Source organism: Lemur catta, chromosome 3 (assembly GCF_020740605.2).
Source record: "Lemur catta isolate mLemCat1 chromosome 3, mLemCat1.pri, whole genome shotgun sequence".
Taxonomy (NCBI): Eukaryota; Metazoa; Chordata; class Mammalia; order Primates; family Lemuridae; genus Lemur; species Lemur catta.
The window spans coordinates 62,583,186-62,609,278 of record NC_059130.1 but is presented as its reverse complement, the minus strand read 5'-3'; the positions used below and the strand labels follow the sequence as shown (position 1 = coordinate 62,609,278).

The 26,093-nt window shown below is 35.5% G+C and overlaps 1 protein-coding gene across 2 annotated transcripts in view; it reads left to right on the top strand.

Annotated features, from left to right (window-relative positions):
- The first annotated feature begins 374 nt into the window (after window positions 1-374).
- ADGRL2 (adhesion G protein-coupled receptor L2) overlaps window positions 375-26,093 on the top strand; it is a 188,292-nt gene continuing 162,573 nt past the window's right edge. For both annotated transcript variants that reach the window (XM_045547671.1, XM_045547679.1), the window contains exon 1: window positions 375-499. The gene's annotated coding sequence lies outside the window, so the exon portion shown is untranslated. The remainder of the gene's footprint in view (window positions 500-26,093) is intronic.

Sequence of the window (26,093 nt, the reverse complement as noted above, 5' to 3'; positions counted from 1 at the left end):
GCTCCTGGGCCTAGAGGGGAGGGGGGCTCCGACCGCCGGCCAGCCCCCTGCGCCCAGCCTCCGAGGCTGGAGCGCCGCGCTCTGCCGAATACCCTTCACCCCGTTCCAGAAATAAAATAAATGTTTTTAAAGTGCGTGTGTGTGGACAGGATGGAGAGCGCGCGCCGGCGAAGCGCGCGGAGGACCGAGCGCGCAGTGAGTGGAGTTTGGGGGTGGGGTGGAGGCACGGGTTGCATGGGTGTTGGGGGTGCTGGATGCGGAGCCCCAGGACCTGGGGGTGGGGGCGGGGTGGGGGCGGGAGCAGGCTGGCGGGGGAGGGGAGAGGAGGGGCGCGAGCTAGCGCAGGCCGCCTCCGGGGCGCGTTCCACGGCCGTGCGCGCGTCCCTCGCCGCCGCCGCGCCCGGACAGCCCTGTGGCCGCCCCGCCGGCGGAGCCGGGGCTGGCCTGTCCTCCGGCGGCTGCTTGGCCACCGCCACAGCCACCCCAGCGGCTGGAGCCCGTAAGTGTCCCCTTTCGTCCCTCCTCCCCGCCGTTCGGGTGCACCGTCGCCGCAGCTGCTCAAATGGAGTGGAAAATGGCCATTGGGCGGCAATGAGTTATAGATTATCTGCTCCACGTTTTGTACTTAGCTGCCTGTAATCTTCTTTTGAGTTTGCCAGAACCCCTTGCTGGAAAAATCAGGAGGGAGAGATTTGTCCTTCCCTGTACACGCTAATATGTTTATATGATTAGCCCAACTTGGGGGGGTAGGTGGGGATTTGGGGGGAGGAGGAGGAGGAGGCTGGAGAAGGCTGGAGGTGACTCCAGTTCAGACCTCGCCGAGAGTCTGTGTCAGGACTTCGCACTCCCCCGTCTCTTTCCCTCTCTCTCTCCCTCTCTCCCTCTCTCTCACTCTCTCTCCGCTCACACACACGCAGAGGTGCTGGAGCGAAATCGGGAGCTTACCGGAGAATTCCTTGGGATTGTTGGGGGGCATCTCCCCTCCGTTGCTGTGCGTGGCGTGGCTCTTCCCTGCTCCTCCCCGCTTCCCCGAGCCCGAGTCCTTGCCTGCAGCCTCTCGTGGGGCAGCGGCCACCGCTCAGCCTCGGCCGGGAGATCCGAGATGTGAGGAGGGGCCGCCGCCGCCTCCCGCCCCGGGCCGCCGGGCCGCCGCAAGCGATGCGAGTCCGGCCGGCGCGAACTGCGGGCTGAGGGGCTTCCCCCGACAAACTGCGCCGGCCTCGCGCCGCCGGCGCCTGCACGCCCGCCCCTCCCGCGGCCGCCGCCTGGAGGGGACTCCCAAGTCTGCGCACCTCTGTCGAGCTTTTGCCTCCACCACCCCTTTCGCTCCGGTTCCCGAATTGTTTTTCTAAGGGAGCGTGCGCTCTGGGGGTGTGTGCGTGTGCGTAAAAGACCTCTCTCGCGGAGCGGCGTGTGGGAAACTGCGGGAAAATGTTGACTTAACCCCAGGAGCCGCCCGGCGCTGGCTGCTTGGCTGCAGGCGGCGGCGGCGGCCGAGCAGGAGGACGCGCCGAGCCGCGGCGCCGTGTCCGGCCGGAGAGCCGCGGCGCTGCCTCCCGCGCGGACTCGGCGGCCGACGACCCGCTCGCGGCCCGTCTCGGTGCTCCCTTGCTCGGGTCACCGCTGCTCTCTGTGCCTCCCCGCGCGGTCCCCGCGCCAGACGGCCCTCCCCCGGGGCGCGCTCGCAGACGGAGGTAAGAGCCGCAGGAGCGAACAATGTGCCTCTGTGCCCCGCCTCGGAGACCTGTTTGCTTTGCGCCTCCTGCCCGGGGGTATATGCTGAAGGTGGAGGGAGCCTCGGGTTAGTTGGGGCTCGGCTGTTTGTTTGTGTTCGGCCGGGCAAGGGGGGAGACCCGCGCTCGCCCCCTCCCGCTCCCCAGCCGCCTCCGCTCCGAAATCGATACGCAGAACTCTGAGTCCGGTCCAGCCTGCGGCTCCTCCGCTCGTGGAGCTCCCGTAGCGCTCTCGAGGCATTAGTCGAGCTGCTGGGGACGCTGGGAAGGGGGGTAGGATGGCGCTGCCATAACCACGCATTTTTTTGGTTTCTTAAAAGCTTGGGGTCGGAAGGTGCCGCACGTCCTTCCACTGCCAGGCTGGGGAGGAGGAGTGTGAGGCGCGCCCTCGGCGGGGCTGCTCTGCCCCGGGTGTAGGGGCCCGAGGCCCTGAGGGGAGCGGTGTCCCCCTAACCCCAGTACCCCGCCCGCCTGCCTGCCACCGGTCCCGGGTGTAAGTGGAGCGGGGAGGCTGAGCGCCGAGAGCGAGTTTAGGGGAAGTGGACGGGGGCGGGGGAGGGCTTGGCTGAGTTTTTGCGGGTTGTTGTTTCTCCTTGTCGGTGGTTAGATGGTGTGGAGAGGCGCGGGTGACAGCAAAGCGCAGCCAGATGTGGTCGGGCCGGCGCTGGGGCTGGCAACGATTAGGGGCGGCTGGATGCCGCTGCCGGGACGGCCCTGCGGGGCGGGAGGGTGGCGCGGCCGGGGACCGGGCGGGCCATGGGGGGTGTGGGGCGCAGAGAGCCTCCCGGGCCCGCAGTGAGAGGGCAGCAGCGGGCCGCGTTGGGCCTGCGGGAGAAGTTACGGGGTGTGAGTGCCTGGGGTGGCTGTGGGGCGGGGAGACTCCGGGAGACTGGTTTGTAGGAAGGGGGTGCCTGGTGGGGAGCAGCGGCAAGAAAAAGGCGTGGGAAGAGCTCGAGGAAAGGGGAGACCCCCCCGCCCGCGCTAACCCGAGCCTGGGCTCCTTGATTGGCTGGGGCGACCGGCAGGCAGAGGGGCGAGGGCGAGACAAACGGCGCAAAGCGCCCCAGCAGTGTGGAGCCGCGCTTGCAAGACTCCTTCGCGTGAGACCAGTAAAGTTTGCTGCTTTCGCCAAACTACGGGATTTGGGTTAGGGGAAATCGCTGGAAGCTTTACTTAGTGCCAAAGTGTCGCCGAGCGGAGACTTTTTTTTATTTTTTTAATCAGTCTTCTGTCCTCTAAAAGCATAGTTGGAGAGACAAGTCCTACGGTATCTGTTTTATCCTTTCCTGATCTTCTAGGGACTCCTCCCCCCTCGTCCTTTTCCCCCTACCCTGGCCCCCCTCATTCCGTTCTTCCCGATGCAAACTCCGTTGTCTCAGATTCAGACCGAGGAAATGTTTTCCTCCTGTTTCTTGAAAGGTGTCAGGCTGCTTAGCAGCTTCTCCAAGCAGTCTGGGAGCGTCTGAGCTGCAGCCACCAACCATATGGTTCCCGTTACAAAGGCCAGGTTCTAAGGCACTCTCCTCGCCACCCTGCCCCCAATTATTTGATTTTCTTCTGCATTCTTTACAATACGTGCGCTTCTATTCTCTTTCCCTTTCCAGAAGCGTAGACTTAAAGGACGTAGTTGATTCATTCATTTCCCTGTTTATGTCTGGAACGGGCTCCACCGAGTTTGCTCTTTGCTCACCTCGAGTTGCACAATGGAGAAAGTCACATCTGTTTGGTAAATAATTACCTGTTGGGATACCTCTTAATAAATCAGGTTTGATCTTAGACAAACCTTTAAAGATAGCCATTGAAGAGGCAATATTCGTCCATAGCAGATTTTTTAAAAATAGAGTAGCTTTTTGCGATGTCTGTGGCAATATTCCAATTTGTGATGGGACTGTTTTGACCTGGGTAAAGGTAACTTCGTAACTTTAAGTTTAGTGTCTTTATAATTCTTGAGAAACCCTTTGTAAGAAAATTTACTAATGTCCAGGTGTGTTACGGAACTTTTTGTTGTCCCTCCCTCCATCCTTCAATAAATTTATGCATGATAGAATACTACAGAACAAATGTTCTGTTGTTTAGTTTCTTCAGACATTCTGATTCTATCCTTTTGTTGCTTGCCTCTAAAAGAGGTGCCATTTCACATCATTCTGCACAAATTGTTTGAATTAATGCAAGTGTGAATTCTTACCGTTTGAAGGGGACTATTAGCATATCAAAGGTTTCTTAGCTTCAGCTCAATTGAGAAAACTTCAGCCTGTCTTCCATTTGCTTCCAAGCGGAGGCCCAAAGGGCAATGAGAATTGTAAAGGGTAAAAATGGGGAGGTGGATTCAGGCTGTGTTTCTGAACTTTTACTGTTTTGTAATTATGTGAGCCAAAAACATTGTCAATTGCTGTGGAGCCCTTGTAAATGGCAAGACAATTATTTTCTATTGATAAATGGTTTGTTCTTAGAAAAAGGTGACCTTTTATTTTGTGATAGTCACTGTTGCCTGTCTTTTGGGGTCCCTTCAGTGGAAGAGAAAGTGAGAAAGCCTTTCCTTCTAATTTAATGCTTTTTTAAAGCATTAAAATTTGTTATGTTAGTAAAATGAGAAAGGCTTTTAATTAGTTTTTAATTAGTCTGTAAAACAATAGAAATTTTGTGATAAAAGGACTCATTTCTACACATAGGAAACTATTTTTTTATATACTTGCTAAATGGGGAAAAAGTCAGTGGAGGATGTTAAAAAATTAAAAATTCAAATGAACTTTATTAACACAACTTCTGTTGCAAGTGTAAGCTTGGAAAAGGTTTCTAAGTGGTAAAGATCCAAGTTTTTGTGTACACTATTCAAATAGAGATAATTCTGTTTAAATATTGTTTTGTTTCAAAATTTTATATCTTGCCAAACACAGTAAACTAGTATTCAGCTTAAAGTTGGTTTATTTTTCTTAATATTTATAACTTATTTGCTCTTGCTTTTTTACATTTGCAGAGAGAGATGTTCTTTGAATTTCTTTTAAGAACTCAATATCCATGAATGAAGGAGCAAGTAAGAACATGTACTTGGGTCATTTGGGTTAGTTTATGGAGAGCAGCTGGGCAAAGGGAGAACTTCTGTGGGGGAAGAATTAGTTTCATTTATTTAACTTTAGAATTTACAAAACCTAGTTTTAAGATGAAAATGAATTTTAGGGAAGGTTTTAGAGATTAATAAAGTCATTTTTTATAGTTTTACCTTTGATAGCTGGTTGCTTTTGAACATGCATTGATATCCTTTCATTGGAGGAGGGATTATTTGCTAACATTCAGAGTCTTTGCTTTTATTTTAATAGTGAAAATGAATTCTAATATAACAATTCCAGAGGAGAAAAGCTAGCATTAATTGCCTAACATTTTTAGTCTTTAATTTAATAGGGTGATAATTTTTTTCAGATTAAGATGAGGTTTTTTAGTGCCATTGAAATTGTATATCATTACCCTGAAATCATTTTATGATAGTTTATTTATCTGATCCCTTCACATGTCTAAGAAGTACTTTAGTGGTAAAAAAGCCCACATTGATGTAATTGGTATTATTGCACTTAAGTTGCTGTTAACTAGTCTGCTTAGAATGCAGAGTGTTATAAAGAAAACGCATTATCCTTTAGAGCTATTAGTGATAATCTCAAAATTGTCTTGAAAACATTGCTCTTCATTGTATATTGTCGTGATCCTGAGTTCAGCAAATCTCTAAAGGTGTAAAATGCAGTGAAAAGAAGATTTTTCAATATTTAGATGACAAAATTGGACTACTTAGAGAAAAATTAATGTGTTGTAGAAGCACTTCAGCTGCCATTTTCAATCACTGTGGGTTACTATGTGTTGGCAACAGAAAACGAATTTAGAAATGGAGATAGCTCTGGGAGCAGGTAGTTGGGGAAATCAGAATATTGAATCATGTGGGGTAGAACAAACCAATTACTTCAAGTTTTGACTTGAGAATTTCCAATAAATATAATTTTTTCCAGGCTTTTGACTCTCTGCTTTACTAATGGACTAACATCAAAGCAGGCAACAAAACTTCCAAATGTTATAAAAACTAATATAAATATACAGATCTCACATGCAGTACTACAAGTCTTAATTTAAGACAAGCACTTGGAGTTTTTATTGCAGCAATTTTCACAATCAGCAGAAATGTTAACACCAGGCTTCTGGGTGTTTCCTTTTTTGAAATAAGCAAGAAGAGAACTTTAACACTAAGGTTTACTTAGGGTTAGCTCTTTATTTGATCATTATCAAATCTTTCTGTGTTTTATTAAAAAATTTAAAATAATATTTAAGTATTTTAATTAATATAGGAATATGTGAACTGAGATTGAAATGTCTCGGAAGTCAAGAGGTAATAGAAATCTGCAAACTATAGTAATAAAATGTTATTGCTTTATTTTCTATCAAAATATTTATTTGACTTAACTTTTGTTAATAAGTATTCAAATAACAGTTTATTGACAGGTGTAGTGTGGAATAAAGAGAGTATTACAAATTATTCTAAAGTATGGACTAAACACACTTGTATCTACCTAAGAAATCTGTTTTCATTTTAACAAGAATCCATACCACTTGCCCAATTGCTGATACTTAAGAACACATATTAGGTGTACTTAGATAAAGAATGAAATATAGCTTTGAAAATGGAGGAGTTTAGTGTCATATAAAGTGCTATTTATATAAAAAAGTTTCTTCAAAGACTGTAGCACTTTTGCCACTTAATGTTTCACTGTATCTGCTTTTGAGTCTTGAAGGGAGAGGTTCACATTTGACATCTGTCTGCTTTTCTGCAGAAAAGGTTCATATAAAAAAAAAAGTGCAACTATTTTCAAGGTAATATGTTTTAGAAATAAAACGCATAATTAGAAAAAGAAGTTCATCAGATTATTTGCAAAAATGCCTAGCTAAAAGCTTCACAAATTGATGATTTTAATAAAGCATTAAAAATAGCAACTTTAGCTGCTAGCCCTGAAAAGTACTTGAAATCCTGTTAATGTTTTGGTCATATTAGTTTCTATAGTTTAAATGTTAGTTCATGTTACCTAAACAGATAGCTGTTTTGTAGCTATTTTCAAGAAAGATACATTTCTATTTCCTATTCCTAGATTAAAATCATAGCTTAGTTAACTTCTTTCTCATATAACACTGATTATTCTATAACCCCACCCAAATATTCATCTCTTCATATAATTCGTGATTGAAGGTTGAATGTTTGAAAAGTATTTAATCACTCAGATTATTGTAATTAGACTTGATGCTTTCAGAAAAATGGAGATTATTCTCTAAAATCTTTTTTGCTACTTAAGATGCTCTTGATTGGTCAAGTTGTGATTATTTTTTTAACGTTTTAAGGAAAAGCTTAAGAAAATGGTTTAACACAGAGATGAATAGTTAATTATTGGAATTAAGAAATTAGAATCCTAAAATAATGACATCTTTCTTGACCCAGTGTGTGATAAGTTTTAAAGAAATAACTAGGGTGTATCATTCCTAAATTTTATTCAGGACTTCAGTTTGGTATTTTAAGTTTAGTATATAGGTTTTGTTAATAATATTGAGTATAAAAATCCCTTGTTGTTATTTTGATGTAAGTTGTCATTTTTTTAGGTGAGTTATGGTGTCATGAGAAAAGGAAGGTCCTAATCAACCAAAAATACTTAAAACAAACTTTTCTAAGGTCATTTCTCCAATGGACTAAATGGGGACAATAATTTATAGATATTTTTTAATATATTCTTATCCAGGAATTTTTAGAGATCTTATTTTTTAAGAAAAACTTCCCATATTTGACAAATAAATATTATCTATAGAAAAAATATAAATTGAATGAAGGAACTAAGCGCTTAACATCTGCAAGTAAAGTGCAGCTTACAGCAAAATACTATTGATTGCTTCGGAAGCAGAAAGCAAGTTTAAATACAATTTGTTTAATTACAACAAAAATGCAGTTTTATGAAGTAATGTAGTTTGTCTTCATAGAGGATTTTATGCATTGTGTGGTGGTAAGTAAAATCCCATCACAGTTGTATAAATTTGTTCAATTACCAGAACAGCTAAAAGAAAAAAATCAATTTAGGTTGAAAAGCAGCAGAAATTAGATTACCTTGGTTTGTAGGAACTTGCCAGCAGTGTCTGAATTGCTTAATAATACCAGAAGTTACCATGTTTCACAGTCTAAGGATATTGGCACCTGTTTTAATATGCATACATTTGTTTACTTGTTGACTTTTGTTATATGAATATTTTTCTTTCTGCTTTCCATTTTTGTTTTTATGGAAGCTATTGCATGATATATAAAAAACTATTTCTATTTGCATATTCTCATTTGTTTTAAAGGTTTGTTTTTAGTAGTTGCTTTTCCAGATTTCTAGAATTTGGGATCAGTTGATATTTCAGATTAGTGAAATATCAGATGTAATTTTATGAGTCAAAAGAAACCTAGTCCATCATAAGAAATAACTAGGTTGTTATCAGCAACTGAAACATATTTTGGAAATTTTTATTACTCGCTCTAGAATTATATTGAATTCTAAATCTTAAGTTCTTATAGCAGTAACGTAGCACGGAATTCATCATAGCAGATAGCTGGGCACCTGTTTTATTACCACCTTGATTAATTCTGGCACCCAGATTTACCGAAGTGCAAGAACAGGCACAACCGCTACTCACAGCCACCCGCCTGTTTTTAGGTCATGAAGTCAACTTCCTGGAATTTGTGGGGAAACCAGTTGAAAAGGGAGGACAAATGTCACTTTAAATAGAGATGTTTAAATCAGATTTCTGCCTGAGGGTAAAATTTAGGTCTGTTTTAGCCCGGATGTAATGTCTCCCTCTACAGAGCACTGCATTAATCACGACCTGACAAGAAAACGTATGCTGAGCAAAACGGGCCCCTGTTGGTTTTGTCATTGATTTTTTCCAATCTGTGAGGAGTACATTATAAACATTAAAATTCAGACATGAGGATTAAACTTTAATCTCTGAATTTCAGTGGCGAAATTAGTTGTCTTAAGCCCATGTGAAGCTGAAAAATCTTTGGAAGAATTTTTTTTTTTTTAGGATAGATTTAATACTTTAATAAAAAACAGAAACATAAGGTTAAAAAGCGAACAGGTTAAGCAGAAGTTAACTTTCTGAAAAATATGACCAAATTTTAATTCTGTTTTAAGATGCATTAAGTAACTTTCAAAATTTTTTTATCTGATAGTAGAAAAAAATAAATGGAGATAAAAGCTATTAGTTCTTGGCTATGAAAGATGGGAAAAGTTGAAAAGGTGGTTAACTTTAGACTTAGCATCAATTCAAACATGCATTAATTTGTTAGAACAAAAAACAGGTGAAGGCCTGTACCTTTCTGGATGAATAATAAAATCTTCAACCATCATAGTCGTGAAAAAAGAATGCATCATGAGGTTCCTAATAAAAAAGGATTTAGTCTTGCTCTTTCAGTTATTAAATAATGCTCTTTAACCCCTTTCTTGGGAAAATACATACACACCGATTTTAAAAATGAAGTGACTTATTTAATATCTGTTTTGCTCTCAGTGGTGTTCTTGCCTTTGCCAGGAGAAATGCTTTACTATCCACAGTTTGCATCCTTTTTGTAGGTATTTTTACGTCGGTCCACACCTCAAGCTGATCATTGCTCTGTATTTAGATGACAGAGTAATCTAACCCCAGTTACTGTCAAAAATGACACTTGGTTGCTGGGGGTGGGCTAGGTGACCTTGCTTTTGACTAATATTTTCTCTTGTAGGGGATAGTAAATAGTGTCTATTTATAGAGAGAGCAAAAGAATTCTCTGTTTTCTTTATAAAGTAAGTTGTAATTTTAATCATTTATTCTTAAAATTATAAGTACTGTGACAGCAATTCTCCATATAAAGGGTGAACCATTACAAGATTTTAGATAGTCTTTAGTTGATACAATACTTCTGTTTTATGTAACTACATTTTCTTAATCAGTTCTCAACTTCAGTTTACATAAAAAGGTACTGTGTTGAAAATGATTTTTCCCGGTGTCTTTACTTTGAAGCAAAGTATTTCTATATGGAAATATTATTTCTTTATTAAACTGGTACCTGCTACACAGAAACTTTATTCTTCTTCATTAAAAGCCTACAATTTTTTAGTGTTTGCTACTGTGGTTATTTATTAAAAATTATAGAACACATTACTTATATAACGTTTTCTCCACTCCTCATCTTTTTGTTCTTAATCTCGGGATGCTTATGGTGTATTTAAGTTCTTGCAATTACTGGCTTTCCTAAGGTTACACACTCACATTTGTCTTCTTCATCTCAGGATGCTTATGGTGTACTTTTTAGTTCTTAGAATTCCTGGCTTTCCTATGGTTAAAGTGCAAGACAGTTTGGGAAACACTAATATTGATAATATTGTAGCATTTATATCCTAGTAATTGTACATATTTTCATGGAATTTGTTGGAGGCTTAATGTATTAAATGACAGAAGATACACTGAAATTTATGTACTGAAGATATTATATATCTTGTTTTCCATTTTAAAAAGATGTGCATATTCTAAATCATTTCATTTTGCTTTATATGCATCAACAAAAATTACACTACAATTATGATGTCCTAGACATTTTTACTTTTTACTAGGGACATTTAACTATTTTTGCCCTTTTCAGAGTTCTGTCTGTCATGAGGAAGACAGGGTTAAGGGCTTCCTCTTGATAGCTTGATAAATAACTAATAGGAATGTTCCCCCATTTGTATTTTCTGCTGCGGGCATGGTGATGCCCATAGCCTGCATGGAAGCCACTTTTCATATTGTTACTGGTTTTAAACTAGGTCTGCAGCCTGAAAAATCAAAAAATACATGTGACAAAGAATTTAATCCCTTTCCCTTAAGCAAAAAATCCATTAAAAATGCTGCTTATTTGCTGCTTCCTTTCCTCTTTACCTTGTTTCATTGGAAAAAAGAAATATAACTAGTATCTCTATGATATTTCTATATGTTTTAGCATGAATGTTACCATTATCTTTTATGATTTTCGTTTTTTCACTAAGAATCTTAGTTTTTTAAAAATCACTTTTTATAAGGCTGCCAGTTCATTTATAGGTAAGTCAAACTGGATTTGCCTCAAATTTTCAATCAATTTACATGACATAAAAGTGGTGTGGGTTATGATGAAAGGGAGAAATCTTAAAGGACAGGACATCAAACATTCTCCAGCAACAATTTTTTGGTAATACATTGCCCCAAGACTTTTAAACCGTTCTTAACGTTCTCTTTTTGGTTCCCTTGGCAGAGATGCATCGTATCTCTGTATACCTGGGAAAAGGAATATGGCAAGAGAGGACCTTGTGTAAACAGAGATCTAAAACAAATTCTGAAAAAAATGTTACAGAAAGGTAAAAAGCATTTTGCAACCCAGATCAGTTTTTCTTTTTGTTTTTTTGTATTGAATTAATGACAATAGATTTTTCATGAAAAAAAGTGCTCTCCAGGTTTAAATTATAGAATTAATTAAAATAAGAAGAAAATATATTTGTTACTGTATTCATTTAAAATTTATCTTTTATCTTTCACTGTAAATCAATCCTAAAATGCCACCTTTGATTATTTACTTTGTGTTCTGAAGATGAATCAGATGAATGGGATGGCAGCTTTGTTTTGGGTGGCCTATCATTTTAGGCTGGTGCTATGTAAGCAAGTGAATGTTTTCTTTTCCTTGAAACATACTTTGAGTGGCTCTTGGGTGACTTTGTGAAAAGTTTGTGTGTTATGCCTGCTCAAGCTGCCTTCTTAAGCAGAATGTAAGACAAGAATAATCATGTTGAACCACAAATTTTCAAGAGCAGTTATTTTAATCAGATAATTGGCGAGGAGGAGGGAAAAATGCTAGATAGTAGAGTAGTATTTCTATAAAATGGTGACCTGCATTACATATTTCAAATATTTTTGCTAACCCTTCTTATTACCTGCAGAGGGAGCTTTTATATGAGATAAAATAATCAAGGCACTATATAAATTGACAATTTCCCCTTTGAAAGTTATATTTTATTTAGAATATTTTTATTTTTTGTTTGAGAAAATGTTCTAAGTAAAGCATTTTGAGATTAGCCAAATTATAGTGAAATTTAATATACTAAATGCCCCATGTTGTTTATTTCCTATATTTACAAATTATAGTTGTTCCTTTTTACCTATTCTTAATGAGTAAAAATAACTTGAAAGATAATAAAAATATCAGATTCATCTTGAGATGTTAATTTCTTAAAAATGATTGACTAAAGCTCTGGGAATATGACCGCAGAACTGTCTCCTGTTAAATATCTAATAGTTGTTAAAAGAGATCCCAGCTTTTTATGTAATTTGTAAAATATTACTAAATGATCACTAAATATAATGTAGTAAATTACACTCCTCTACATTTAATTAATAGATCAAATTAGATCAGTTGCATATGCTCTTCTCTAAAAATAAAAATGAGCGCTTTGGATTAATGACTTTTACTTGTAATAATGGACAAATTAGTGCAGTGATACTCAAAGAAACTACCCGTAAGACCTAATTTTAAATGATTTAGAAAGCTCCTGACTAACTGGGGAAAAAAAATGAATGCATGCAAAATGGACAGTACTTGACTGAAACCTGCATTCTGTTTGTGAACTCTGTGCCAGCTGTATTTCTAAGGAATTACAAGCTGAATACTCATATATAGTTGAGAGTTTTTTGTTCAGGTGTTTTGGTAATCAGGGCCATGAGCCTTTAGGAGCATTCAGATTTTTCGTAGTGAGCCAAATTTTTCACTTTACCTGCATACACTTACTGTGCCAGGAAATTTAATGATAGGATATATTAAATTCTATTAAAAATCAATTGCAGTCTTTCTGTTTTTACATTTTGGTATAGTAAATGTTATTTCAGAATTTGTTGGGTGTTTTAAAAAAAAGTTACCCACTTATGCATCTTTGAAAAGAAATGTAATAATTCATTTCCTTTATTTTACCAAGTAATGATATGACAAAAATATTTATTTTGTATTTTAAAAGGCTTAGTATCTTAATGAAATTGTTTTGGATTTATTATTTTATTAGCTAATCTTTACTAATGTGAAAAGTGTGAGTGTTACCGTTACACAGAATAATCCTCTAACTAAGGAAACTTGTTTAATATAAAGAGATTTGTGGTACTGGCATAGGCTTTTGTATAAGTATTGCTCTCTCAGCATGGTCCTGTATTATCTTAGTGATTGTGCGCTGCATTTTTGCAGAGCATTTTTATAACAGGATAAGAATATTAGCCACAGCAATTATACTTCAATAGGATTATGGTGGTATATTTTACAAAAGTATACCAATGCTGCTTTTCTATGGAATTATTGATAGGTATCCTTTACTGCTAAGTTTATGTCATTGTCTTAAATAATATGATAAAAAGGTATTTCTTATCATATTTGGTATTTAATATGATAGTCACTGGAAAGTGGGATCTGATATTACAGTTCCTTAGCCTTCTCCCTTTAATACCACAACTCCCTTCACAGTGAGGTAAGGGTTACTAGAGAATTCATTCCAGGAAAATTATGTGAGGCACAGTAACTGTCACAGAGTGCATAACTTCTGTGAGGTTATTGGAAAGGCACAGCTAGGGTAAGTTCTACTTGTTTTGTCTTAAATTTGAAGGTAGACTACCTAGTGATTTTTAAAATAGGAAAATGTGAATCCATTGCAAAGAAAATGTCATTAAATTGATTAAATTACTGTTCTCATAAAAATATTATTGATATTGTATTATACTGGGGATGTTTATGACAATGAAGTTAATCGGTAACCGCTTTTCTGTTTAAAATAACCGTGACAGACTTTGTAAGTTATAAGGAATTTTTGTCAGATATTGTTGAATTAATGATAAAAAGAATGTTAATTTATGGTATAACATTCTCTGCTCATTCATATATGTGTTATTTAAGAGTAAATGGGTAAGTATTATTTCTGCATCTGTTTAAGCAGACTGGTTTTTGAAAAAAATAAGCTGTATTGTGAATAGAATGTGTTATGAAGAATATTTCTCCAAGAAACAGTAATAGGTATTATGACTATAGATTTAAAATAATCTTTTTAATATACATTTTATAGAAATGGAAGTTTCCTATAAAAAAGGCTTTATGTATTTTTATAATCTTCTTTGAACCAAAGTCAAATATTTTAACATGTTAATAAGCATTTTAAATGGAAGTTAATAAAACATAAGATAAACCCTAAATATTCAAAAATGTATGTATATGAAGAGTCTAGAATGCAGAATTATGTATCTATGTTTTCATAACTGTATTGGAAAAAATAAATGTCTTAAATTGCTTTGTTATTCCCAGGATTTAAAAACTGTCTTTATTTTAATTATAAAAATAGATAAACAATATTAGTTTCTTTTTGCCTTTTGTATGTCTCAAAGGCATTCTTTTTGTTTGTTTGATAGATTCTCTCAAATTGAAATCTAACAAAGGTGTTAAAAAATACTTTTTATTAGGTATACTTTAGGTAGTAGATTTTTTGGCATTCACACGATATTGCTAATTCAAAGCTGTGCTAAAAAAGGAAAACATTAAAATCTTAGAATATCAAACTTCTATTGTTTTAAAATGAGAATAGATTTAAAAATTTCCCAATTTGCTGCAATAACCATAATAGTATTACCTTCATATAAAAATAAATACAATATCTAAAGAAATATGTAAAATTCAAAGTAAAAATGCTGATGCTTTTCATTCATGGATAACTTTATTTCTGGTATTTGTGTAGCTTACATATTTTAATATAACTGTGATTGGTAAAACTACTACCTTTTTTGAGATTCACGTTTAAGAAGGAAAAGTAAAACTCATTCAGTAAAATTATTTAATCACTGAATGTGTTTATGTTATGGTTTTAACATTAATTTATATTTAATGCTCTTTAAATCAGATTACTGATTCAAAAGGCATTGTTGTTTTGATCAAATATAAGGCAAAGCAGAAAGATGGTTGTTAATAATCTTGTCAGAGGCCCTAAATAAAAAGTTAGCTTATGTTCAAGAAAAAGACTTATCCCAGCATTTTACTACTTGTCAGAGCATCATAAATTCTTTGTTATCTCTTAGTATTAGTTACTGGCCAACATTAGCTTCAGCTAATACAAAATAAATACCTGGGCCTTTGAAATTATTTAAATCACACTTCAAGAACATCTTTATTTTAGCTCTTTGCTATGGGGGACTCAGATAATAGCTGCAACACAGTAAAGTATTGAAGAATACACTCTAAACGCACTTTTCAATCATTGTAATCTCTGTAGGAATTTGGGATTGCAAATATTTTATAGAATTATGGTGATAGAATTTATAGAAATAGAATGACAGAATTATAATGAACTTGATGGTCAAATATAACCTTTGTACTTTGCCTGTTTTAATAATGTAGTCACACCTCCATCTCTCCCATGTGTTTTATTTTTTTTGTTCTTTGTCACTGATGAGAGATATGTAAGTCCTCAACGACATTTCTACCTGGAAACCTACAATTGGTTTCAATAAGTGAGAATAGATTTAAAACAATTTTTATTCGGTTAATATTACATGATTAAAAAATCCAAGAACAAAGCTTAAACATCTTAAAATTCACATTTTCCTAGGGTTGTACTTTTCAAAAACATTTGGGATTGATTTTTAATAGTTTTACGAGTATTCTAAAAAAAATTAGAGAATAAAAATTAGAGCTCTTTAGAACAATACTAAATTAAATAGTTTGTAACACAATCATCACTTAAGTATTTTAAGAATATTGAGAATCTTGTAGATTAGATACACTAATGGCCTTGTTCTCTTTATTGCTTGTTAATTCTGTGAAAATCAAGAGGAGCATATCAAGAAGGTTGAAGTTAAATCACACTGTTAACTTTTAATTGGAAATAAACTAAAGTACAGCTTTGATATGTTAGCTTACTTTATTAAAATAGATTTTGCCTCTTTATAAAGAAAAAATACCACAAACTTAAATGCTTATAAAATTGGTATTTATCAAATGTTTAGGCAATTGATGATATTACTTGACATTTTTTGCACTGTTTTTAAGAACACCTTTTCAGTACTTTGTTTATTGCTTTAATACTTTTAATATTTCCCCTATAGAATATTTTCTTGAGATGTTGTTTTAATAATCTGATATTGTTCCTGTCTGAATTGATGGTTGAGGGCTTTATTTTTCTTTTTGTTGAAAACATTTGCCATTTGACTTCTCAAGTATGCTGCTATTTGACCCCTAAAATGAATCAAGATATAAATTTAGTGATTATTACCAATGATAGGTTTTTATTTAATGTGTAATTATTATAGCTGGTGTTCTGTAGATTATTTTCATGTGACTTAATATATATTTAAGCCCTCCATAATTAAAGCCATGCCTTCATGTTTGGCATTATTCAATTCTTGTGAAAGATTTTTTTCTTGTTTAGTGTGATGATCATTCATTATAACATGAGTGATCATTTTATACTTGCCTACTTTTATTTAACCTACAAAATAAAACTTTATTACATGTACTTTTTTCTCATAGGAAATATAGAAGTTTTTCACTGACATATCTTAATGACAGTTTAAGTATATATACTGCCATCTTTAAATTAAATTTGTGTTATGAGTAGAAACATTTTAAAGGAATAAAGAAGTTAATTTGTATATAGAAAAGATTTGTATGGGTTACTATGTAGCAGAGTTATTGCCTTTGAGTGGCCTGCCATCCTACTTTTATTTAGATTTGTTTCTACTAAAATTCATAAGGCAAATATGTATTAGTTCTGGGCCAGGGTTTAGTATTGTCTTGGTTTCAGTTTTTGGCTGAAAATTATTAGGCTCTGTCTGTTATCTAAACTTTTAAATTATTGCATTTGTGTAACACTTAAGTATCTATTGATAGTGTCTCCTTATCTCCTCTATTAAAATCTAAAACTTAAATAAACTTTTGTGGCAATTTTACTGTTTTAATTTGTTATCATTAATTTATATACATTGTGTAAAAGATTAAAAAGTATGTATAATCCTATAAAAGGATAGGCTTTTAGGTAGGGATCTATAACATGTATCAATAATTAAAGTGGCTGGAAAGTCAAACAAAATGTTAGGAAGAATTCCATGAATCAGTATATAATTTGAGCTAATGGTTAAAATTATCATTAACGTTCCTTACAAAAATTAACTTTTAGGCAATGTCATAACTATGACACTGAATTTTTAAAATTCTTTGAATATTGATTTCTTCCTTATCAAATTGACTTTTTAATGCTGTGTTCTTATTAAAGATTCACTACTTTTCATCATTTTAACATATAATCAAAAATTGGGGGAATTTAAGTGTTAAATTCGAGGTTAAAATTTTTCGAAATCACCTATTGGTATAGAAACAACAGCTTTAAAGGTAGGCCTTCTTTCCTTTTTTTTTTTTTGCAAGATTTATGAATAGATTGAAAAATACTTAAAAAATCCAGTGGAAATCAGAAGGTCCCTATCTATAATAGTAAGCTTCCTTTATATGAACTTTGAATTTTGTTGATTCTTCACCACAACAGATAAGGAATTGGGTAATAAATCTAGAAAGGTGCAGCTTTTATTTAATGTATGTAAATATTACAAATTTTTAAAATTGAAAAATCGTTTTTAATTCTAAGTATAATAATCAAATTCATCTTGATTTTTCAGAATATAATCCAAATATCTAATGATGTATTTGGTTGTTCAGATGAAAGGCAGACACTTCAATCTTTGGAGTTAACTTATGTTCAAGACTGTGTTAATATGACTAAAACTTCTTAAACCAACTTTATTTATAGGGACATTTATAGGGTCTAATAAAGCTCATAAAGGTAAATTTGAATGAGGAAATTTTGATTTTTAGGCAGCCTTTTCACCCTTCTGTGTTGTACAATTTATGGTTTTCCCAAGGCCACAAGATAGTACCAAGCCAGAATGAGTGAGTTTTTGACATCATCCTGCTTCTCACTCCCAGTTTTGATAAATAAGATTAAGGTGTGCAGTACTAGGGAATTCTTGCTATGTAAAAGAATTCTTTTGAGAGTCCTATTAAAATAAATGTCACACTCTCATTGTCTTTTTAAAAATCTGATACTTCATATGTGGGTACAATCTCTTAAAGTACACTTTGCTTTTGTAGTTCAGAGCAACTACTTTCTTACCATGAAGGTAAGGGCTTGGATTTACTTTAATAATTCACAGTATTTATAATGCCTTACGTTTTACTTTCAAGATGTTATTTTTGGTTTCCTACAATGCCACAGAGATTATTGTGGCAGCACATGTAGTTTTAAAAATTCTATGGAACTTACTTCTGAGCTTTAATTCTATTAATTTTAGGTCAACAACCATTTATTAAGGCCCTACCTGGAGAAATGTACTGTTATATAAGGACTGTCCTCATTGTGTTCATGAGAGAAACAGATATTTGCACAAATAATTGTAATATAAGGCATATTATAATGACATGCCAAAATAAAGTGCAGAGGAAAGGCTGTGGAAATATAGGTAGTTGGAGTGAATTTAAAATGAGTAGTATGGAAAAAGAGACTCCATTTAAGCACACCTGAAGGCAGAGGAGGATTGCAGGAGGTAGTCTCTTGATGAGGAAAGTTCAAAGGTAAAGAAAGGCATAGGGAAACAAAGGCGGGTGTGTGTAGAATATGAGTACATAAGAAGTGGAATGAGATAAAACTGGGGTGTTAGTTTGGGACCTGTTTATAAAGAGCCTGCTCTGTTAAGAGACTTTCATGTAGGCCATAAAAAGTTGTTGATATTTTCAGCTGAGAAAGTATTACATTTAATTGCCAGCATTCAAAGTGGTATAAACAATGAACTAGAGTGGGGAACTACTGGAAGAAATAGAAACCTAATAGAAGGTCTGGATGATAATCCTTGGTGAGGGGCAATGGCAAGAGAGAGAGATCTGTGAGAAATTTGTAATGGTGGGATGTGTAATTTGGCATTTGATTGAATGTGAGCTAGAGAAGAGGGAGCTAGGACTCAAAGCCTAGAACCAAGGTTCTAGCCAAGTCATTATTCATTTATGCCATTATCCTGCTTCAGAGCAAGGGAGAAAAATGAGCCTATTTTTCTGAGGATACTTTTAAGGTGCATGCCTTAAGTGTAAAGAATACCAGTTCCCCAAATAGCTTCAAGTTGATATGTATAGTTTTTAATGTGATATTTTTGAAAAAATATAATATACCTTCCTTTATAGATGTTTTAAACATGTTTTGGGGTATATACCTGTGTATGTTTAAATGATATTCATGTTTTTTTCAAATGCTTATATGAAGTTAAAAATTTTATTATGTGGGTTTCAGGCTATATGGTCTAGGTTTTTAATATTTAGATTTTATGTGAGTTTTTTTAAATATATGGAGTAGTCAAGATGGTATAGAAGTCAGCTGTTATAATCTGGTTAGAGGGAAATCTTTATTTTGTTAAAGAATACTTTTGTCATGCTTAAACCTTTTGAGATATTCTTCATTGTTCAGGGCCATTTTAGTAACGTTCTGTTACTTTTTAAACAATTAATTTGATATTCTTTGGTTTCCTTAGATACCAGCTTGCCCCTTTCCAGAAAGTTTAGGAGTATCTATGCCCTCAAATTTTTTAAAATTCAATGCAATTTATCTTTACTTTGGCTTTCTCTTTTGTTATCATAAACTTCTAATATATATTTATCTTACTGGTACATAGGCAGTTTTCCTGCTTCATCTTGTTCCTTAAAAGAGTAACAAAATCATTTCCCCAGTAGTTTTTCAGCTCTTCATATACAGGAATAGTTTTTAGGTTTTATGCTGATCCTTTGTATCATGTTAATTATGGGCGAGAAGCCTGAACAACATCCAAAAACACCTATCAGCGTCTATCCATCAGTGATTAACTCAGAGTTTACTCTCAATACATTTTTGAATGAATGGCTATCATTGATGATAAAATGAAGATCACAATAAATTGCACTAGGACCTAACCAGTTACAGATTTCTGTTGTGGATAAGGGAATGTTAAAAGTTACAATAAAAGCACTATAATACTGGTTTTTCTGTTTCAATCCAAAAGTATTCATATTCTCATATGATAGAGAAAATTTGTGTGCTGTAGTTATAGTGCTTAATAAAGCTTCATACGTGGAAAGCTCTCAGTAGGTGCTGATTATTATCTTCTTTATTGATGTACATTAAATCTGGTGGACACGAGTTCACTTATCTAAACAGCTCTTGTCTTTTGGCATTTATTTTCACTCTTCAGATTTTTTGTTTCATTTTTTTTTAGGAGATTCTTTTTTCTTTTTTCAAATCTGCTCAGGGTTTTCTATTATGTTTTATTATAGAATTTTATATTATTGTTGGTACCTTCCTTAGATGATAAATCAGTGACTGAGCTGACTGGCTTTTATCAAAATTGATGTTCTGATAATGAAACCAGGAAATGTTGATGTCTGCCTCTCCACCTGAAAATCTCAGTACTTTTTGCTTCTGCTTTTGAAGGTTAATAAGTTTTCCCCATTTTACTTTTATAATCTGATGCCTGATCAAGTAACTGTACAGAAAACATGCACATAGGATTCTTTTTATAGTCACAGCTCCAAAATCCCAAAATCCCTGCCCCCAAATCATCCCAAATATTAGGGTCCTCCCATATATTAACGGCTTTAAAAGGAAGTCAGTAGAAGGTACTTGTCAGAACTGTGTCCTGGTGTGATGGCGTGCTTCTCCTTTTTTCTGAAAGGATCAGTCATGCTGAAGACATGGATATGCATAAGGTAATCGGCATGAAATACAGGGAGGTTAACTAAATATGGTTGTTGATAGTGTAGTGTGAATTTTATTGTGTTTATTTGGTTAAAGAAACTAAAAATATAATAAATCCTTAAAAAGACATTTTTAATAAGTTTGTAAGATAAAATATGTAAAGAAAAGTTTTGACTTTTTTTAACAAATCCGTGGTCAAACTGTTATCAAACTGTGTAACTGTGTAGTCACTTACCAACCTGTGAAATAGTATTTAATATTGTTATATAAATTTCTAGCAAAGGTGGCCCAAATTTTTAGTATGTTGAGACATTTTTTGCTGTTGGTTCCTTGCAGGAGCCATTCTTCCACAATTCCTGTCTTCGATGTGTAATTACATATCACAGGTGGATTATCTCTACCTTTTATTAGTGAAATGGTAGTGTTTTCAGGGGACGATTGTCTACCTTCCAAAATGTCTTCTAGTGAATAATATTAAAATCTGATTAAAATATCATTGTATTCTTGCATTCACAGAAGACTACTATAAATTGCATTATATGAAACTGAATAGCAACTGTGGTTTGATTTAAAGTGTTAATAAAATCTAAATTTGTACATCAAGCTGTAGGGTTTCAAGGGTTTAATTTGGTGAAATGCTACAACAGTTTCTTGTGTTTAGTTTGATGACTGTTATGTGAAAAGCACATCTTACCAAATTAGAACAGACATATATATTATAACATTTACAGAGTCTAATTATTAAAACCTGTTAAATATCATATTTAATATTCAGATATCTTTCTGCAAATGAGTTCCTTAGAGTTATTGTTAACGTTTGATTCGTATATTAAAATCAATTGAGTTGCAAACGCTGGTGTGAGGAACAATGGAAAATTAGGGTTTCGAAGTAGCCATGTTTTTTCAGCAGCCTTGATAAATCATAAGTACTAAAAAGAAATAGTCTACAATGCTGTGTGCGTTATGTAGGCAGCATAGTTTTTGGATTTTTTTGTTTTGTTTTGTTCTTTTGCAAAGTAAGGATGAAGTTTAATTCCCAGTGTGAAGTTTACTGGCATTTCACACAGAGGTGAGGTTTAGCCCACAGTTGGCTGTACAACTGCAGTGCTGATGTTCCTCCTGTAATTTTGGAGGAGAAAAAAGACTTGGATTTTAATTATTTCATTCTTTGTTCTGAGTGGGGATAAAAGTGTTTTATATATGTATGTTGCCCTTTATCTAAACAGTTTCACTGTTGAGAGGAATTTTACTGATGGAGACTATTTTTTTCAGATTCAAAATATTACCAGGGAAATGTGTAAATATGGAAGCCTACCTTGTCAAAAAGTTTTGTAGGAAAAAATGATCTAGTATTTTTAGTGTACTTTGAAAATGTCTAATTGGTATTTTATACAATCCCCAGCTTTTATTTAAAAGTAAAATTATTGACTATATTTAATATATTCATATAATTTCATATTTTATAATGCTTTAAATAAGTTTTAAATTATTATACATATTTTAAATTATAATTGTATTTGTAGATATTATTAAAATCTAAGTATTTTAATGAAAAATGTTATCCAAGAATTATTCTACTGGGGTTTGGGCCTGAGTTGCAGGATTTGTTTCCCCTGTAATTGTGAAGGACCTTTCTACTTCCTCAGTCTTAAAATGAGGAGGCTCAGTGGTTTTTAAAACTCTTCTTTGAGGAGTTATTTGAATTCTACAAATGATGAAAATAAGAAGGTATCTTATGCCAAACAGTGATAAGTTAAACTTCCTGAAAAAGTAGTCATTTTTGTTTTCTGTCATAAATTGACACTCTACAATATTTAATTAAGCATTTAATTAAAAAATAGTCCTTCTTAGAAAAAAAAATCTTTGAAAAATCCCTATTTTAGTATTTCTCTGAATTAGTTTCCAGTTTTAAAGAATTATGTTTCTGTTTCACACTTAAGTTTCTGAATTCCATCCACTTTTCTTTATCCTTTCACTATTCATATACATCACTTCCCACAGTTCAGTTTATTCATTCATGCCTCCCTCCCTTCCTCTCTCCTTCCTGTTTACCTAACTTCCTTCCTTCCTGTTTGTTTTGTGTTAGCTCTTTGTCAGGCATTATGCAAGGGTTATACTCACTGGTAAAATAGCAGTCACTCACTGAAGTGACAGATGTGAAAGCCGTAAGGTCTTTTTTCAGTTATCTCACAATCTTTTGAAAATCATACTTCAGATACTTTGTGATGGTGCACATTGTACTATGGACAGAAATGGCACTGTATCCCTGGAGTGGGATGGACTTTTAGAGGAGCCCGTTAGATAGATAGTCAAGTGATGGACCTGGACTGAGTCTTGCAAAAGGAGTAGTAGTTGGCCAAGGGCCAAGTGGCAGAGGAAATTGCACCCAGAAGGAACTGCATAAGTATGCCAACAAGGGTATAGAGGTGAGGTTAGGCTTCCTGTGGTCCAAGAACATAAAATTGAATTATCATAATATTTAAAAAGAAAACGAGGAAGTAAATAAAGTATAGTCAGTCTTTACACATGTTAGCTAAAGAAGAAATCCATTAAAAAATGTTAGTATTTTCCGGAAAGTTGGTTAGTTTATTGTATATTCTGTGTACTAATCTCCAGGATATTACACTGCTCGTCAAAATCAAGATCAAAGCAATGAGCAAAAGCCGTGGTATTTAGGAGCACATACTGTCTTAATTACATTACAGTAATTTGTTTTTTGTGCACTTGTCTCATTTCTGTGTCTTCTGCATCATTGTATTGCTTGCAGTACCAACCTCAGTGCTTTGAACAAATTGTGCATCCAGGAAAATTTTTTGGCTTGGTTTGAAGAGACTTGTGTTAAAGCAAGATAAATACTGAAAATTTTAAGAAAAGATATTTTAAAAATAGTTCAAAAGCTTAAATGATGGAAGTCTTAAGGTAACCCAGTAACAACTCCCATACAAATGACATAGGTCATACAAAAGATAATGGCCATAGGAATCTGTGGAGGGGGAGGCTTTTTCCAGTTTGAGGCACTCAGGTTGGCTTTTTGGCCACAGGTAGTTTTTAAAGTGTATCAAGTCTATATTGAAGTTTCTTAGGTGGAAAGGAGAGAAATGCTTCTTTCTATCTGGACAAAAAATCTTGAGTAAAAGTCAGTTTGAGAGCAAGCTGATTATTCAGAATTACTGAGCAAATAAATCTGATAGAAGCAGAGGGTTGAATTAAGTATTTTTGAAGTTAGATCTGTTTGGACTCTATCTCTAGCTTTGCTTTTTTAATGCCTTTTTTTTCTTTTTACTTTTTCAATTTACCATCCCCCTTCTTTTCTAGCCCCCAATTGCAATTTTCTTGTTAAAATAGAGATAATAGATTTGTTGTGATAAATTGGAGTGAGATAATGGTATATGTACTTACGAGGAAAAAACAGCAGTTCTGAGATCTGCTTTTGTCAAGTCATAAGCCCAGATGTCTTCTTCTTACATGTAAAGTTATTTTTAAGGTTGGTTTAGTCTTATGCATTTTTATGGTTTAGAGTTAAAATAGGAATAATAATCTAATGGAGGTTGGTTTTTTGAATAAGTTTGGAGAGAAAGGTTAGGGCAGAGGAAATGAAAAGAATGAGAACCCTTTGGTACGACAGGGGGGCACCTTTGTCATTTGCAGAGAATGTGTCTTGCTTTTTCTGTGAACGTATATCTTGCTCTTGCTCTGTAATCCTATCTTGTCCTTCCTCAATAAACTTTATTTCACGCTTGGGGGGGAAAAAAAGAATGAGAAGGAGATTGAGATATTTCAGGGTATGAATCAATACAACAGTGAATGTATACCATTTTAAAATGAAGTACTTTTGTATTGACAGAAACATATTTTACCCAAACTTAAGATGAATAATGTTTCAGACAGTTTTGGGTTTTAAAACTATTTGAGGCTGGGTTAAATTTAATTTGTGTGTGTGTGTGTATATATACATGCACATGCATATACATTTAGTAAGCTTGGTTCAAAGAAAATCTGATATTAGTAGATGTGATTTTTTCCTTTTACCATTTCACACTAACGTATTTCTTTGTTATTGTAAGTTAGCAATTGAAGGATATATGTATAATTCATGCTAAATCGGTATATTGGTCTAGAAGGTTTTTTAGGAGACTAATAATGGAGTAGAGGCTTCTTTAATACATATGACTATATAAAACATTATTAATGTTAACAGATGTTGCACTTTAATCCCCTAGAATGATTGTTTGGTACCAGCAGGAGATTTATTAAGCCTGAATTGTGTGAAATTGTGTGTGCATAAGCTGCTACTTAGATTGTAAAAATGCTGCTGAAAACTGTTAAAAAGTTTTAGCTATAATTGGCAGAGAAGTATTAACTGTGCTAAAAGAAGTATGTGTATATGGTTGGCCCATGCGCCTTAACCTTTTTATCATTTATCTTCTTGTATTAATGTCACTGAATTATTAATTCATGAGCCAGGGTGGGAAGGGTGAAGGCACCATTTAAATGTGTGGCAAATTTATCCTTATCGCTAGAGACATGAAAAAAAGTCATTTTGTGTTATCTGTAAAATGGAAAGGACATTTTAAAATTTCATTTACAGTAATCCACTTCACTTCCAGTAAAACACCTAGATTATTACTACCATAATATAATGCTCTTATTAAAAATTTGTAACCTTCTCCACTCTTTTGTCTTACATATATAATATTGATAGAAAAGCTTAGCCTTCATTTATTTTAATGTGATACCTATTAATTGTAGCTTAAAATGTTATTCTTAGGAATATGTTATAGTTTGACTGTTACATTTTAAGAAATGTTAGATTTATAGAAAATGAAAATATTTACTGTAATAGTAGCAATCAAAGCATTTTGACTGAGAGGAGTCTGCATATAGAGAATTGGAAAGCTCTAAAATACTTCTAAAAGAAATGTGTGTGTTTATTGTGAATTCATAATTATTTGGAATAATATTGGTGACTTGGGCCTTGTAAAATTTTTAGCTTTAGAGAAGAAAGTCAGCAAATTAGAATTTAGCAGTTTCCTATAGAATACAATGTGGAACTGGGATATATCCAGTATTTCATGCGGGTGAGTAGCAGTGGTGACAGAAGTTTCAGGAGTTAGAAGCCACTTTTACTAACAGCTATTTGAAACCATCATACTAATGGGAGAATACCTCAGGGGTCTTGTCCAAATAGGAGTCTTTTCAGTCTCCTATTACTTACTGTTTTGGTTGGTTTTATATTCTCTCATGCCAAACAAAGTAGTAAGATAAGTTACTACGGTAATGTCCTTTGTTTTCTTTTCTGGAATATCTCCCCAAACGCTATAAGCTGTACATATGGCTCTGTTACACACACACTGAAACACTAATTTGTTTCGGCCAGTAAATAATCTTGCTTTATTTTTATCATTCTAACATGGTTAATTTACCTGTACATTAACATTTAAATTAATTTCATAAAATAATAGACTAAAATTGGTTTGATAATTTGGGCAGTATTGATGGTTATTAGTTCATTACTTGAGTAAACTGCATCCAGTTATCTTGGTCTTATGCTAGTTCA